Genomic DNA, 16,844 nt, shown 5'->3' on the forward strand with positions numbered 1-16,844 from the left:
AAATAAAATAAATAGCCCAGCCAGTGTGGCTCAGCAGTTGAGCATCGACCTATGATCCAGGAGGTCGCAGTTCGATTCCGAGTCAGGGCACATGCCTGGGTTGCAGTCTGGACCCTGCACCTCTCGGGTGTGGAGCGCACTGTGGTCTCCCCAGTGTGGGCGTGCAGGAGGCAGCCAATCAGTGACTCTCTCATCATTGTTTCTCTCTCTCTCCCTCTCCCTTCCTCTCTGAAATCAATAAAGATATATTTAAATAAAAAGTAATAATATATGGGCAGAGGAACTGAATAGACATTTTTCCAAAGACAATATCCAAATGACCAACAGGTACATGAAAAGGTGCTTGGCATCACTAATCAGAGAAACAAAAATCAAAACCACAATGAGATATCACCCAATATTGTTTGAATGGCTATTTTCAAAAAGACAAGACATAACAACTGTTGGTGAGGATGTGAGTAAAGGAAACCCTTGCGCATTTAGTGGGATTGTAAACTGGTACAGCCGCTATGAAAAGCAGTCTGGACCCTGCACCTCTCGGGTGTGGAGCGCACTCTGTGGTCTCCTATGCAAATGCACTCCGTGCCCCAGGCTCCGGTCCCAGCCACCCTGATGGGGCACGAGGCCCCTGCGGGATGGATCCCACGGAGGTTTCCAATAGTCCGCAAGCAAGAGCACGGCGGCCATCTCCTCCAGTGGCTCGCGAGTAGCCACCCACGACTGCTACCAGCAGCACCTGGGTTCCACTTCCAGTGGAAGTGCCGAGTACGCTGGGGAAGCTACCCCCAGCACCCTGATCTCCCCAAGGTGACCCAGGGCAATGGTGGGCAAGCTTCTTTTTGGGGAAGTCCACTCTCCTATTCATGGCCACAGTTGGGAGTCCGCAGAGCACTCGGTATCTCCCCAGGCCTCCAGCAGCACGATCACCTGTGACCTGGCTCTGGAAGCTGCAAGGAAGCAGCCAGCGGCCAGCCCGGCAAACCCAATGCCCAACCCCATCCTGAGCGGCTATCACCAGCCACCAGACACCCAGAGAAGCCAGGCCCTTCTCCCTCCACAGCCCACCACAGAGACTAGACAGGCTGCAGCAAACAGAAGAAGTGGGTTCTTTTATATCGAGACAGCAAAACACCAAAATGCAAGTTGAGAGCACCCCGCTCTTTACTGACCAAGCCCCACGGGAGCCTTCCTGACACCGCATAACAGTGTGCCTTGCACCAAGTGGAAAATAAATGACAAGCAGCCAGTGAAAACAACAACCAAAATAGTATGGAGTTTCCTTAAAAAATTAAAAATAGAACTACCATGTGATCCAGCAATTCCACTTCTGGGTATTTATCCAAAGGATACAAAAATCACTATTTCAAAACGGTATCTGCACCCCCATGCTCACTGCAGCATTATTTACAATAGCCAAGGAATGGAAGCAACCTAAGTGTCTACTGATGGATGAATGGATTTTTTAAATGTGATACATATATACACACACACAGGAATATTATTCAACCATAAAAAAAAGAAGGAAATCCTGTCATTTGCAACAACATAGATGAACCTTGAAGGCATTATGCTAAGGGAAGTAAGCCAGACAAAGACAAGTACTATATGGTCTTACTTACATGTGGTGTCTAAAGAAATTGAACTCAAGATTCAGAGAACAGACTGGTGCTTGCCAGAGGCAGGGTGTCAGGTGAAGGGCAGGAGCTCTCTCTGTCACACTGAGATGATCCTACTGAAAACAAGCAGATTGCACAGAAGAAAAAGATATCCCAGGGGAAACTTAAGAAACAAAAACTGATGGCCAGGGAGTAAATTCAACATAAAATAAATACTAATAAAAGTAACAATTTTTTTTTCTTTCTCTGCTTACTTTGAGTTTAATGCGCTTTTCTTTTCAGTTCTTAAGGTGGAAATTGAGGTCACTGATTTGAAATTAATACAGGCATTTAGTGCTATAAATTTGCCGCTGTATATTGTTTTAGTGGCACAAACTTGACATGTGCTTTCATTTTCATTCAGTTCAAAATATTTTCTAAGTTCCCTTTTCAAGTCTTCTTTGATTTATGAACTATTTAAAAGTATACTATTTAGTTTCCAAATAGTTGGAAAATTCTCAAGAAATTTCCTGTTATTGCTTTCTAATTTAATTCCATTATGATCAGAGAATACGCTTTGTATGCCTTAAATAGTTTTAAATGTATTGGGACTGGTTTGATGGCCCAAAATATGGTCTATCTTGATTTTCTGTCTATTTCTACTATCAGTGATAAAAACATACCATAGGAGTTTATGAAAAGTCAGAGTGTCCAAGCAATGGGCCTCCGTTGCTCCCTCAGGCCGCATGTCAGCCCCACAACACCCACCAGAAGAGAGCCAGCATGCACTCCTGCTCACAGTGTGAATTCTGAACTGCCCTCCCCAGTTGTTCTATACAATAGATTGTGTCCCACATAGCAAACACATAACTAAGACATATCCATTTGTCCTCCCATTTTCTCTTCATCTTGCCCTTTAAGTTTGACAGTTCTGCATGCCTCCAGTTCCGATTACCCACCCTGGGGACATCACATTGAGCTATTGCAAGTCAACGTAACAGCCTTTCACCCAGCCCCGCAGGCTGGAACCAAACAAAACAAAGAGGAATTCCTGATTGGAAGGTTTCTACCGTGGTTGTGAATTCTTTACAGTCAATTCAGCAAATGTTGGTCAAGCAAGTGTCTACCATGTGCAAGGCCTGGTTCTGAGTTTACAGTTTAATCTTGAGCCAATATGTGGTGACTTATGTATTCAGAGGGTCAGATTAGAGGGGAAGAGGAAGGAGAAAAGACCTAGTGTTGATGACAAGAGGAGCCCAACTTCCATAAAAGGGAAATCCACATTCCCTCAAGAAGAACACAGCAGGGGCTGAATGCTTCTTTGTGTTTGGGGGTCAAGGCAGTCCCCTGGCAGATGGAAAATCTAAGTCTTCCCCACAGAATAACCTTGGAGACCCTCTGCTTTCATCAAAGTAAATCAGCTAAAAGTCTGCCCATTTCTGACTTCTTCAAGATTATTTAATAGAATTGATACACAAAAAGCAATTACTGCTAAATTAACCTCTTAGCAATAGTCCGGTGCCTTGGAAGTAGGACTATTTGTTTAGAAGCAACCATGCACCGGTACATGACAATTCATACAGCATTAATCACTGAAGTTCAGAGGAAGCACAGGGGTCTCAAATAAGCATAGCATACTAGAAACATCTCATGCTTTCTTTGTAGGTCAGAACATCAGATACTTAGCTGTCCCAGAATCAACACAGATTAATCATACTCTTTACTTCTCTCCATTTTCAATTATGCTTTTCTTCATGGTCTGGGGAGCAGGAGAGTCCTTAGCATTCCCAAGCAACTGGGTATCTCTTTACATTCAGATAAACCCTTTTATCTGATTGGAAAAGATTAAGCAGCAGGACACAATGTGTCCACAACCTCCTCTGGAGCTTGGCTCTGGAGACAAATGAGGAGGTGAGATTGAGCCCTGCTTCCTGAGTGCCCTTCAGGAGGTAATCAAGATCACCCTTCTCTTGAAAACTGCCCCCCAGCATCACACCATCTGATTCTCCTTTTCACTCTTTATGTAGCTGTTTCACAATAGCTGTTAGTATAAGAAGGCTTAACAGCCTATCTTGGAGGTATCGTGGGTTCGGTTTCAGACATCGCAATGAAGTGATTTGTTATCTTTGAGGTCTTGCCTTCAATTTGTAGAAAACATATTATCTGTGAAGCACAATAAAAGAAAGATCAATAAAATGAGGTATGCCTATATTTCATTCAGTTCTAACGTCCTATCTACAGAATAGTCTATGGGAACAAAGAAAGCTCCCCAGAATTCAAACATAACAAGAAACTTGCAAGTATCTGCCTCCCTGTGTAACACTGCATATTCTGGTCGAGAGAGAAAGACTTCTCAGAACTGGATTTTGACAGCCAACTTCTAGTTTATTTCCTTCCTTTTAGCAAAATAGTGCAGAACACCCATACATCTCACTTTAGGCAGCCTTCAGATAACAAAGCCAATCTTGAGATGAGTATGAAAATAATAAAAAGTGGTAGTAAAGCTATATTTTTAAGAAAATTAATATCACTATAAAAAACAACATTCTCTTTGTGGACTATATCTTTTACGAACTGTAACTCTATTGTGGAACGTGTCTTATTAACTGCTTCTTAAATTTTAAGGCTATTATAGACCTAACTTTAAAATCAGAATTTTGTAGAAAAATTTAGATTTGTTCTATATCCTGTTGTCAAATTAAAAACTTGATGCCATAAGATGTCCTTGAATGTTACAAGCTCTAAAGCCAATAGAATGATTTTATAAATAGGATGAAAATCCTTGGACACTTCCTTTATATTTCCTTACTGATAACTTCAGTTGCTGCTTCATTGGTCAAAGTATTTTTATCAATGTGCTAATGAATAAAATCTGAGAGAATCTATGAATCCTTAGAATGCAATCCCTAGGTATTCATTTCTAGGTATTCATTTCTAATACCTAGAAGGCTCTTACTAAAGTTTATTGTCATTAAAAAAATAGTGCAGAAGAACATCTTTGAAAATCAGGTTTCTATGTCAGATTTGTGAACAGCAAGGATAGCTACAAAATGTTGATTTTAAAATTTGTTATGGCCTGTTATATGAAAGAGAAAATAATTACATAATGGGAGTCAGGAAGTTTAGAAGATAGAGAAAGAGTTTGCTACCAGTAACTTATAAAGAATCACATTTCTTAACAAAAACGTTGGTGATCATCCATCCATTGATACCACTGATTCTGCTATAATACTTGCAGGCACCGGTTAACACAAAAAATAATCGGCATTGCAACATTGCCAGGATATGAAAAGGAAGCAGCCCTAGAAATAGGCCCCACTTGTTTACCTAAGAGCAGTTCTTTCAGTGCGTAAGAAGCTGTTAACAGTGGTCTCTTCTGGGGAATAGCACTAGGAGTTTAGGGAAATGTGGATCCTAGGAAGGAAAATTTTTACTTTTCATTTTATAAACTTCTGAACTGCTTAATGTTAACCATGAATTACTTTTCTTATTAAAGTAGCAATGAGGGTCCTGGCCAGGTGGCTCAGTTGGTTGGAGCGGTGTCATGTACACCAGAAGGTTTCAGGTTCGATTCCTGGTCACGGCACATACCTAGGTTGTGGGTTCCATCACCACTCGGGGTATACATATGAGAGGCAACTAATTGATGTTTCTCTCCCCCTCCACTTCCTCTCTCTCTAAAAAAATCAATAAACATATCATTTAGAGCTGTAAGTTTTGGAATAATAAAAACCTGTAAATTAAGTGAAGGCAGTAAGTCATATTCATGTGAAAAGAAAATGAGTTATATTAATGTATATACATGTACATATTTTTACATCCATAGTTACATATATACCTAAAAGCACAAAAAAGACCTATAAGAATACTTCATAACTTGGTAGTACTTGCCTCTGGGAATGACAGGATGAAGAATCAGGTGGCATTCAACATTCTTCATTATCTGATTTTTTTCCCAAGTGCATTCACTTATGTGCTACTTGTACAATATTTAAGTCAATAAAAAAGGGACAATTTTTACGAAATCCTTTTCCCCCCATTTTGGAAGTGCTCCTGCTTCTCCTGGTAACAGTACTCTGAGGGACTGCTCCCATCCCATTTTATCTGATTCTGGTGGGGTTTCCAATCACAGGACCCTCACCAGCACCTGAGTCAAAGTCAGAGCGTGCAGAAACACGTGGGGACTGGGGGGATTTATAAATGAGTCATCCAAAGGCATGTGTTTCTGAGGATGTTAACCAACAAGCTTCCCGGGCTCCTCTGCTTCTGAACCCTGGTTTTCTCAATTCTTCCTTAATTTGTCCTTCCAGTAAATTCCACTTTTAAAACAAAGCAATGGAGAGAGAGAGTAATAAACTTATTGAAAACAATAGATGGATCGCACTGAGTCCAGGTTTCCTATAAGGCATTCAGGTGGAAATGTCTAAAAGGCTATTGGAAATGTGGGCTTGGAACTCAGGAGAGAGTAAGAATTGATGGCTCAGATTTAAGAGGTATGAGAATTTCAGCCAAAGTACATGAATGAAGAGAAACAACAGAGTCAGGATGGGACTATGGGGAACACCACCCTCTGAGGTGGAGGAAGGAATATCAGACACTGTCATTTGCTCACCACAGTTGTATCTGGTGAGGCCTGCCATAATCAGTCCTTTGGAGACCTTGAAGGTAATTTCTTATGCACTTACGGACTGGGCATGGTCTCAACATATAGGCAGTGTAGCCAGGTGACTGAATAAGAAATCGTATGCAGGAAAAGATGTTAGATCCAGATAGTGTAGATGGCATATGGAGCTTTTGCCACCATTTAAGGTAAAACAGCACAGGAGTTTCTCAGCGACCCCTTCTGCCATCACCATAACCACCCATATCCCATGACAAAGAACTGGGATCCCCCTAGAGAAACAGGAGAGAACTTGAGGTTTTCCTTCAGAGGTCCCATCCAAGACACTTGGTATCTGGTAATACAGCACACCTGCCAATTAACATGAGCAAAGGCCTCAGGTGGAGCAGAGCACTCACCACATCCTCTACCAAAATATGCCCTATTAAATCAGAGGTCATGAACTGATGTTTACCAGGCCCACCCAGTTGTTCTAAATCTCAACTGCACACTGGAATCACCTGGGACATTAAAAAAAATACTGATGATTCCTCCTGCATCCCAAGATTCTGACTTAATTGGCCAGGGGTGTCACTTGGACTTTTAAAAGCTCCCCAGATGATCCAACTGTGCAACCAAGGTTTAGAACCACTGAATGAGCACATAAATATATTTTGTGTGGCCTGCATTACAGTAGCATGTAAATATACAGTATATTTAAAATTTGAAAATTATTTTCCAATAATTCAAAATTAGTTGATATCCTATACGCCAGATTATGCAGATTTCAGGCTTCTGTTGGAGCATCTGTAAACAGTAGGCCTGCATTCTCACTATTCGACTGTGCTGAGTTGCAGTCACACCTGATAGCATTTTCTCTGCCCTCTACAATCCTCCCCCGCCCTTCCCACAGCACAGGGCCAATGACAGTTGCTGCTTATCATCTTACTTGCACTCTGGCTTTTGCACATCAGTGTGAAGACCAGTGAAATACTAGTGCTTATCACTGTGTCTCCAGCAGAAGCAGGAAAGCAAGAGGCAGGCCAAGAGGGCATGTGTTCCACAGGGCCTGCCACTCATTTCCAGTACCTGCCTGGCCCCTGCAGCATTTGGATGTGCACCCTTGGTTTAAATCTGTTTTCCCAGCAGGAGCACCAAAATACCTCACAGCCTATAGAGCAAAACTGCTGAGAAGTGAGAGCTGCCACTTCTCATTATCTTAATATTTAGATGGCTCTCTAATACAAGAGAAAGCTATATAAAAAGAGTGAGCATAAAAGGGGCACGTAAGGGCACCAGAGAGGGAGTTCCAGAATTAAGGAAATGCAGGAAGGCTGACAACTTTGTATTCATTATAAGGGACAAAGGGAGCTGGAGACAAATCTGACCTGTGAGGTATAGGAATGCTTAACCTGGAGAGTCAAAAAAAAAAGTGCATGCGGGAGGCAGCCGGTCGAGGTTTCTCTCTCACACTGTTTCTCTCTCCCTTTCCCTTCTTCTCTAAAAGTCAATAGAAACATTTTTTTTTAAAAAAAAGGGGTGGAGACTGCAACCTTAGGGGTGGATTGCAGCCTTGCACCCCTGGGAATTGATGACCAATTCAGCCAAGCTTGATTGTATTTGAGAACCCCCTTTTTAAGCCTGCCCAGCACCAGTACTTTCTTCACCTAGCCTCCTGGTCTGTGCATACTGTCCCCTCTGCCTGCTATACTCTTCCCTTGATCCCCAGTAGGGGGCGTGTGGGAGGCAGCCAATGGACGTTTCTCTCTCATTGATGTTTCTCTCTCTCTATCCCTCTCCCTTCCTCTCTCTCTCTCTCAAATCAATAAAAACATAAAAAATAACAAATGTTGATGAGGATGCAGGGAAAAGGGCACCTTGTACACTATTGGAGAGGATGTAAAATGATGCAGCCTCTGTGAAAAACAGTATGGAGCACCCTCAAAAACTTAAAAGTAGAACGTCCATATGATCCAGCAATCCCACTTCTGGGCATATAGGAAGAAAACTGAAATCAGGATCTTGAAAAGTTATCTGTACGTCCATGTTTACTGCAGCACTATTCACAATAGCCAAGATATGGAAACAGCCTAAACATCCACTGACAGGTGAAGAAAATGTGTCGTGCACACAATGGAACATTTACATCTTTAAAAAGAAGGAAATCCTGCCATATGCAACAACATGGTGTACCTAAAGGGCATTATGCCAAGTTTAACAAATCAGTCACAGAAGGTCAAATACAGCATGACTCCACTTATATGAGGCATCTACAATAGTCAAACTCATAGAAAGTAGAATGGTGGTTGCCAGGGACTGGGGAGGAGGGAGAAATGGGGAGTTGCTGTTCAGTGGGGATACAGTATAGATTCCGTTATGAAAAATAAATAAGCACTACTGTACTACTATTACTTAAAGTGGGTCAAGAGAGTAAATCTCATGTTCTTGCAGTTAAAAAAAAAAAAAATCTCACCCTAGCGGGTTTTGCTCAGTGGTTAGAGCATTGGCCCTCAGACTGAAGGGTCCCAGGTTCGATTCTGGCCAAGGGCACATACCTCGGTTGCAGGCTGGATCCCTGGCCCCGGTCACGGTGTGTACAGGAGGCAACTGATCAATGTGTCTCTCTCACATTGATGTTTCTCTCTCTCTCTCCCTTCCACTCTCTCTAAAAAGCAATGGAAAGAATATCCTCGAGTAAGGATTAAAAAAAAAAAGAAAAATCTCTCTCCTCCACAAGACTATGGAGCTCCAAGAGAACATGTTCTTTATCAGTCTTGTTCACCACTATGTCATCAGCAACCACAGTGCCTGGATCTATAGCTCACTACGGATGGATGGATGGATGGATGGATGGATGGATGGATGGATGGATGGATGGAGAGACAAATGAGGCAAACATAAAACTGGAAAAAAGAACCTAAGTGAGATGGAAGAATTGGAGACTGTAATCAGAAAGCAGGATCCTGTAGCTGAAGATATTTGAGGAAGAACAATTTAAGCTGACAGTCAAGTCCAGAGTAGAAACATAGGTATCAGTTGGGGTCCCAGCCTAAAAAACAAAACCTCGGCCAGGTAATTCACAGAGAAAATTTAATACAAGGAATTAATTGCAAAAGTGATAAAAGAGCTGAAAGAGCTACCGGGGGAAATGAGACAACCTTAAGATTAGAAAATGCAGAAAGTTGACTTGCCACAATGACAAGCAGATGGACACAAGGAGAAAATGTGTTGCCTGAGCCCAGGAACACAGGCTGAACCACGGTGGCCTGCACAAAGAGAGGTGGAACCACAGAGAAAACCCAGTCACTGCTAGAGATGCTGCCTACAAGGACGAGACAGGTGGGAAGAAGGGTAGGAACTTCCTGGCTTCTCTCTTCCACCTACCCTCCAATTTCCCACACACGCCTTTCATTGGTTGAATTTTATTATGAAGCTAATTGTCAATGGAGGTTGGGAAATATGATTTACAGAGATCAGCTCTCCTGCAACAGAGAAAAACAGGCCAGGAACAGAAAATGGTTCTCATAGCAAATAGGCCAATCAGCAGCCCAACATGGACAGGCTTGTGGAAGTTGCATGAGAAGGGCAGCAGAAAGAAAATTCCAGGAACTACGAAACTGGAGTGCGTGGCAGACAGAACATCCCTGTGAATATTGGGACCACCATTTGATACTCAAGGGGTGAAAAATGGGAGAACTGTGGCCTGGGGCCAAGGAAATCAATGAATGTAACTGTTTAGGAATGACTTGGAGGACAAGAGATAAAATGAGAAAGGAAAAGGGTGTCAGTGTTTTGTCAAAAGCCTGGTTTGGGAAGAGCACAGGAAAGGTAGAATAGCATGACAGCTTAAAGACCCAAGTGTGAGTCCCAGCTCAGGCACTTACTAGTTGGAGGATTTGGGAAAGTGAATTGGCCTCTGAGCCTTGGTCTGTTAAATGGGGATAATGATAACCCTCAGTATGACTGTAAGAATTAAATGAGATAGTACACATGAAGCACTTAACACAGTTCCTAGTGATTGTAGTCATGGCAGAGAGCACAGTCAGTCTACCGTGTCAACCTCAGAGCACTGAAGAAAAGGCTTTCTCTGTGGTTCTGGCTCAGGGTCTTGTGGGGTTGTAGCCTGTTCGCAAGCCTCGTTTCCTCGCTGGCTTTTGATTGGATACTTCAGCTCCTTGCCACGTGGGCCTCTCCATAGGCCGCCAGAAGGTCCTCACAGCCTGGCAATCAGCTTCCCCCAGAGTGAACCACCCGAGAGAAAGCCCAAGAAGGAAGCCAGTTTCCTGAAACCTAATCTCAGATGTGGCCTACTATCACTTTTGCCACATTCCACTGGTCACACAGACCAACCCTGGTGCAATGTGGGAGAGGACTACACACAGGTATGAGTACCAGGGGTGTGGCCATTTGGGGCTGGCTACTAAACTTCCTCTCCCTCTTCCATGCTTTGTTTTTCTCCGTATCACCTATCACCAACTAACATTATTTAACTTATTTTGTTGATCCTCAGTCTCCCAATAGAATGTGAGAAGGAAGGGATTTTTTTTTCTGCCTGTTTTGTTCTCTGTTGTATCATCAGCACCTAGATCACTGCCTGGCACAGAGTAGGGCTTCACTAAGTGTTTGTTAAATGGTGACTAATGACCCACCCAGCTGCACCTTTTCTATAAGAAATGCAACAGAGTTCCCACTCAGAATAGCATAGCTCGTAAGTACCAACCCCACTTTTAAAAAAATTCTTGTACTTGATTCTCAAAACCCATGCGGAGATCAGGACAACATTTCTATCCCCCACTCTGTTCATGAGGAAACTGAAATCCAAGAAGGTTAAGGGTCTTCTTGCCCACGGTTAGCAAATGGTGCAGGTGGGTCTAGGACAGGTTCCCCTGCCCTTGCCCCATGCACCCTTCCAGGCATTTAGCATTACTGACAAGTCACAATCCACACAGAATAGTTCACTAACAGTTCATGTAGCTTCCCATAATGAATAGTTCATGTTGGTTCACAGGGCTTTCACTCAGGCTAGCCCTGCCCTGCTGAGATGAAAGGGGGAGCTGAGAGGCCCACAGCGAAGGCACAGGGGAGTGCTCTGACATGATTCTCCTCTGTCTGAGGGCAGGCTCCTTTCTCTCTGCAGGAGGTCCAGTCCAGAGCCTCAGGCCCAGGCTGCCTCACCTGGCGTTCTCATAGGCAGGAATGGGGAGCAATTGTCCCCACAGAAAGAGGGCTGAACCAGCTCCGAACAAAACCTATCCCCAATAAAAAGCAAAGTGCCACAAATTTAGCTTTAAAAAAAAACCCCACTGTAACCCCTTTCAGAATCCCAGGGTACACACACACACACACACAGGCGCCCCCTATTGGACAATGGAGTCCCAGGAAGGGATCTAGACTGGTCTTTAAGTGCTTTCCTAGGTAATCCCATTGTCTCCTTCAGGAAAGAGGTCCTGACACCATGGAAGTTCCTTTTCCCTCAACCCCTACCGAGGCATAAAGTATTTTAACAACACACATATAAATTCAGTTCTGTGGATGAACAAGCTCACCTCTGAAAATCAGCAGAAGGATAGCAATGAAGATGCCAGTTACACTTTGATATGGAAGTCCCAACCCTACACCCTGACACTTGTGATTGCCTAAGGCAGAGGAGAGAAAGCAAGGTGGGCCCTGGGTCCTGACAGGAAGCAATGTAGGGGTTGACAACTGCCTCTGGTGATGGGGAGAAGAGAAAGCTGGCACACTGTGATGGCCAAAGGTAAAGGAAAGGTAACCCTGCCTCTTCTCTTCACCTAACTCTTGTAAAGACCACCCACTCCTCTGCCCTGCCCATAGTAGTGAGGGGAGGTCAGATCAGCTGCAGGGACCTGGCTTCTCAGTGATCTGAACCAGCCTGCAGTCCCCTGAAGCACAGACCTGGGTGTCTATGGTCCTCCTGTCAAAGTCACCCCACGGTGCTATCCACCCTCCCCGGGCACAGGTGCATGAACATGCCTCTTAGTAAAAGGTAGCACTGGAGTTTGCTAATATCTGTGATTTGCACATATAGTTTCACTTAATCCTCAGGCAAACCTCTGAGGTAAAGTGTATTTGCTCGGATTTGCAGATGAAGAAACTGAAACTCAGGTGAAAAACTAGACCGAGGACACACAGCAAGGGGCAGAGCAGGGATCTGAACACCACTGACATTTAAATAAAACTTAGGAGTAAGGCAAAAATATGGCTTTGGATATTTAATTCAAAGTTATACTAAAAAAGTGGTTCTTAACTAGGGACAATCCCCCCTCCCCTCAAAGTACATTAGACAATGTCTGGAAACCTTTCTAATTGCCAAAACTGGATGGGGGAGCAGATACTATTGCCATCTAGTGGATAGAGGCCAGGGATGCTGCTGAACATCTTATGCATGTGACAGCCTCACAACAAAGAATTAAATTGTCCAGTCCATGCCCCAGCTGGGTGGCTCAGTTGGTTGGAGCATCGTTTCTTACACCAGAAGGTTATGTTCAATTCCAAGTCAGGGCACATATCTCGATTGAGTGTTCCATGCCAGTCTCAGGGAGTATGGGAGGTAAAAGATCAATGTTTCTCTCTCTCTCTTGCTCTCTAAGAATCAATATAAAATATATCCTTGGCAGAGGGTTAAAAAAATAATACCTCAATTTTAAAAAAATTATCCAGTCCACAATGTCAATAGTGCCACTGTTAAGAAACTCGGTTCTAGGGCAATGGGACTACGTTTGACTTATTACAAATTAGGCCTCAAGAATGTCAATTTGTAGAAAACTGGTAAAATGCAAATGATTCTTGTCTAAGAAGGTTATAGTTATACAGGCCTGAAGGGCACTAACCAGTTGCATATCTAACTTAGCAATCTTATTCCAGAATTCTCATTATCACCGACTAGATAGATCGGTCTCTTCCATCCTCTCTGAAACCAGCTCTGCCTTCTTTCTGATTCCCTCCTATATTTCCCTGTGGCTGTCATAACATAAAATACCACAGATTGGATGGCTTAAACCACAGAAATTTGTTTTCTTACAGTTCTGGAGGCTGGAAGTCCAGGATCAAGGTGTCTGCAGGGCTGGTTTCCTCTGAGACCTGTCTCCTTGCCTTGAAGTTGGCTGCCCTCTTGCTGCCTCCTCAAGTGGTCTTTTCTCTGTGCACATGCACCGCTGATGTCTCTTCCTCTTCTTATAAGGATACCAGTTATCCTAGTAAGAAGGGTCCCAGCTTTATGACCCCATTTAACATCAATTACCTCTTTAAAAGTCCTGTCTCCAAATACAGTCACTTTCTGAAGTACTACTGGAGGTTAGGATTTTGTCATATGAATTTGGGGGGAGCACAATTCAGCCTATAGCATCTCTGTAATTAATTCATTTTTGACACATGCTCAGCATATATTTGTATTGTGTATTTAACATTTTTTAAAATTATGCTTTGCAAATACATCTGTCTGAGTCCACAAAGTCTACCTGTTTCTACAAGAAAAATAACTCTCTAAAGTGCAATGTCAGACATATCACATGCTTCTTTTCTCTTTTCCCCTCAACCAGTCTGCATTAAGAGTCTTGTACAGTGAGAGTCCTTTGCCTGAAGCTTTCTTAATCTGTCAGATCAAGGATGAAACACTATTGCACATGGCCCCAAGGGACCCTGCAGGGAATTTTTCTCAGCAAACAAATCCAAACCTCTTTTTTTCTGGCCACCAAGTGTCAATAATTAGCACATTATTTAAATAATGCACATTTCATGTTTGTTGTCAAAAATATTTTGGAATTACTGACTGATTAATTTTACTATCTTATGAACTTAATCTATATTAAGGTCAAGATCATATATCAAATTGCATTCCAGAGCTGGGATTCATATTCTGGTTCCGTAATCAATCTCCTGGGACACACTGTAATTTCTCATCCCTCATTACGGAAAAATTTGTCCTTAGCAAATGTCAGAGAAGAAAATCCCCAGCAATTTTTCGTATCAATCAATTCAAGCAAATATAATGGGCTTGCTTTTCCCCAGAGCTGAAGTCACCTCCTGGCAGGAAGTTAAATATTAGGCTCTGAGTCACAGCACTCAGATGAAACCCAGGGCCAGGCAAGAATGAGTGAAAATTTGGAGACTTAAGTTTTTATCATCTATGGTGAACTGGGATAGCACTCATTTTTGGTATCCTAGCAAGTTTTCCCATCTCCCTTCATCTGGTAATATGCTCTGCTCCCCTGGTCCGACCAATCGTGTTTTCCCTTAGCAACAGTGATTTCTCCAAGGGGTGGGCATATAATCACAGAGCCAATCAGAGCTCTTCCCTGGCACTGATCTACTGAAACAAGGGAAATTATTTTTTTAAGACTGTAGGGTAAGAGCATTGGACTAGAAATCAGGAGGCCTGGGTTCTAGTCCTATTTTGATCGCGGGCACGTCATTTAAACTCTCTGAACCTCCATTTCTTCATCTGAAATTAGGTGCAGGTCAGAGAGAATTATATTAGCAATTGCTCCCGCATCCCCACCACACACACACACAAGTGCACACTTTCCTTTGGCCCAAAAAGAATGCATTTCTACAACAACTCTGGCTTTATTTTCCAGCAAGAGGAACACTTTACGGTGGGAAGTCAGAAGAAACGCTAGCCCAAAGCAGGCAGGGCTCCTTGGATGCTGCCACCACCTGTGCTGCTCTTTCCCCCCAACTCTTCCCAAGACCCTTTGGGAGAAGGCTCCTCTAGCTGTCATCTCACTCCTCAAATTCTGACATGCTCTCAGGTGGAAGAACTGCAGTGACACCGTCAGACATTGTGCCGTATCAAGTAAACTCACTAGTAAACAGGCACAGTTGGAGGGCATCTGCCGTATAATTTTAGAAGCCTGCTGGAGCTAGATTAAATTAAGCTGACAACCAGACCAAGTTATCAGGGTAGGCCATTCTCATTTCCTCATCTAATCAAAGCTCAGCCAGATAATTCCAGTTCCTGCATGACAGAGAATTTAAGAGAAAGTATCTAGACTACAAGAGATCTTAGAATGTAAGCTCCATGAGAGCACAGTTTTGTGTTTATTTTGTTCATCACCACACCTTCCGCATTAGAACCATGCGCAGGCTCTCAATAAACATTTGGCTGAATAAATTCCGACAGCCCGAGAGTTGCAGTGATTACCCCAAGTTTGCCCACACCGGGTCAGAGTTGAGCCCAAACCTCAGGGACAGAGAAAGCGAAGAAAATTATAGAGGTCTTACTATATGCCAGGTATTATTACCAGAAAAAGTATACATTATTTTACTTAATTGTTACAACACTATGTGGTAGGTACCACTATTATCCCCATTCTACAGATTAAGCTTATCTAGCAGGTCACAGAGCAGGGTTATTCATCCATTCACTCATTTGGCAAATAGTTACTGAGCATCTGCTATTTATCCAGCACCATGTCTAGCACTGGGGATACAACGGTGAACAGGACAGACACAGAGCTTATGTTCTAGTGTGGGAGACATGGGGTTAGCAAGTAAAACACAAACAATAGAGTTGTCCGTGAGAATACATGCTGTGAAGGAAATCAATGGAGAGGAAACAGGAGTAGAGGGAGAGGTCTCCCTTAGGTACGGCAGTCAGAGAAGGGCTCTTTAAGAAGGGAACATGCAGACTGAAGCCTGAAGGATGAGAAGACCCCGCCGTGATGAGCTGGAGGAAATGTGTTCTAGAAAAAAGAACAAGTGAAAGCCCTAAGGGACAGAAGGATCTGGCTAGTTGAACAACTAGAAATTGTGGCAAGAATACATGGAACTATGAGGAAAGGGTACAGTACGAGTGAGAAGGGGTAAGCAGAGGTCACGTCTCTTCCTCCAAGAAAAATAATATATATTTTTATAATATATAAACTTAATAGATTCTTTTCTTGGGAAAGAGGTCATTTTATATAATTTACATATAACCTATATGAGCTAAGTATATTATATATGAGATCATTATATGTATTCTTGGGGAAAGAGATAATTATATATGAGATATGAGATAATTACACATATAAATAATACATATATTCTTGGGAAAAGACAATTCTGGGAACCGAAGATAATTTTTTTAAAAAACTGTAGAATCTTTAGAAACAGTACAAAACAAAAATAAAATGCTATGAAAAAGAAATGGAGAAAAATCACAGGAAAAAAACTTTGGGGAATTAAAAAAATGACTGGTAAATTTTTAAAGAACTCAATAAAAGGATTGGTATATAAGTCAGTGAAATCTCACAGAAAGAACAAAAAAATAAAAAAGATTTTTAAAATAGGAAAGACAAGGTCCACTCTCTGATTAAATGTGTTTCCAGAAAGAGGAAATGGGAGGTGAGGGGGAGATGGAGGTAGGAAATTATAAACAACAAAAATAAAAAGGGATTCTCCAGGCCCAGCTGCAGTGGCTCAGTCGATTGAGCATTACCCCTGCACCAAAAGGTTGCCGGTTTGACTGCTGGTCAGTTCCTGGTTGGGAACCTGCCCGGGTTGCAGGTGTCTGAAGATATTACTTGCTGAGATGCCATAGGCTGAAGAAATTTCATATTTTGGGGTAAGATTTTTAAAATCCATTCGTTGAAAGCTTTGAGACTCCAAGTAAAATGCAAAAAAATATCTCAAGGCAAACGTTGCTCTGT

At 42.6% G+C, this 16,844-nt stretch overlaps 1 pseudogene; it reads left to right on the forward strand.

Annotated features, from left to right (window-relative positions):
* The first annotated feature begins 509 nt into the window (after positions 1–509).
* Positions 510–1,004, forward strand: LOC148091817 (pancreatic progenitor cell differentiation and proliferation factor-like; annotated as a pseudogene).
* Positions 1,005–16,844: the final 15,840 nt, after the last annotated feature.

This window comes from Miniopterus natalensis, chromosome 12, assembly GCF_054644295.1.
Source record: "Miniopterus natalensis isolate mMinNat1 chromosome 12, mMinNat1.hap1, whole genome shotgun sequence".
Lineage (NCBI taxonomy): Eukaryota > Metazoa > Chordata > Mammalia > Chiroptera > Miniopteridae > Miniopterus > Miniopterus natalensis.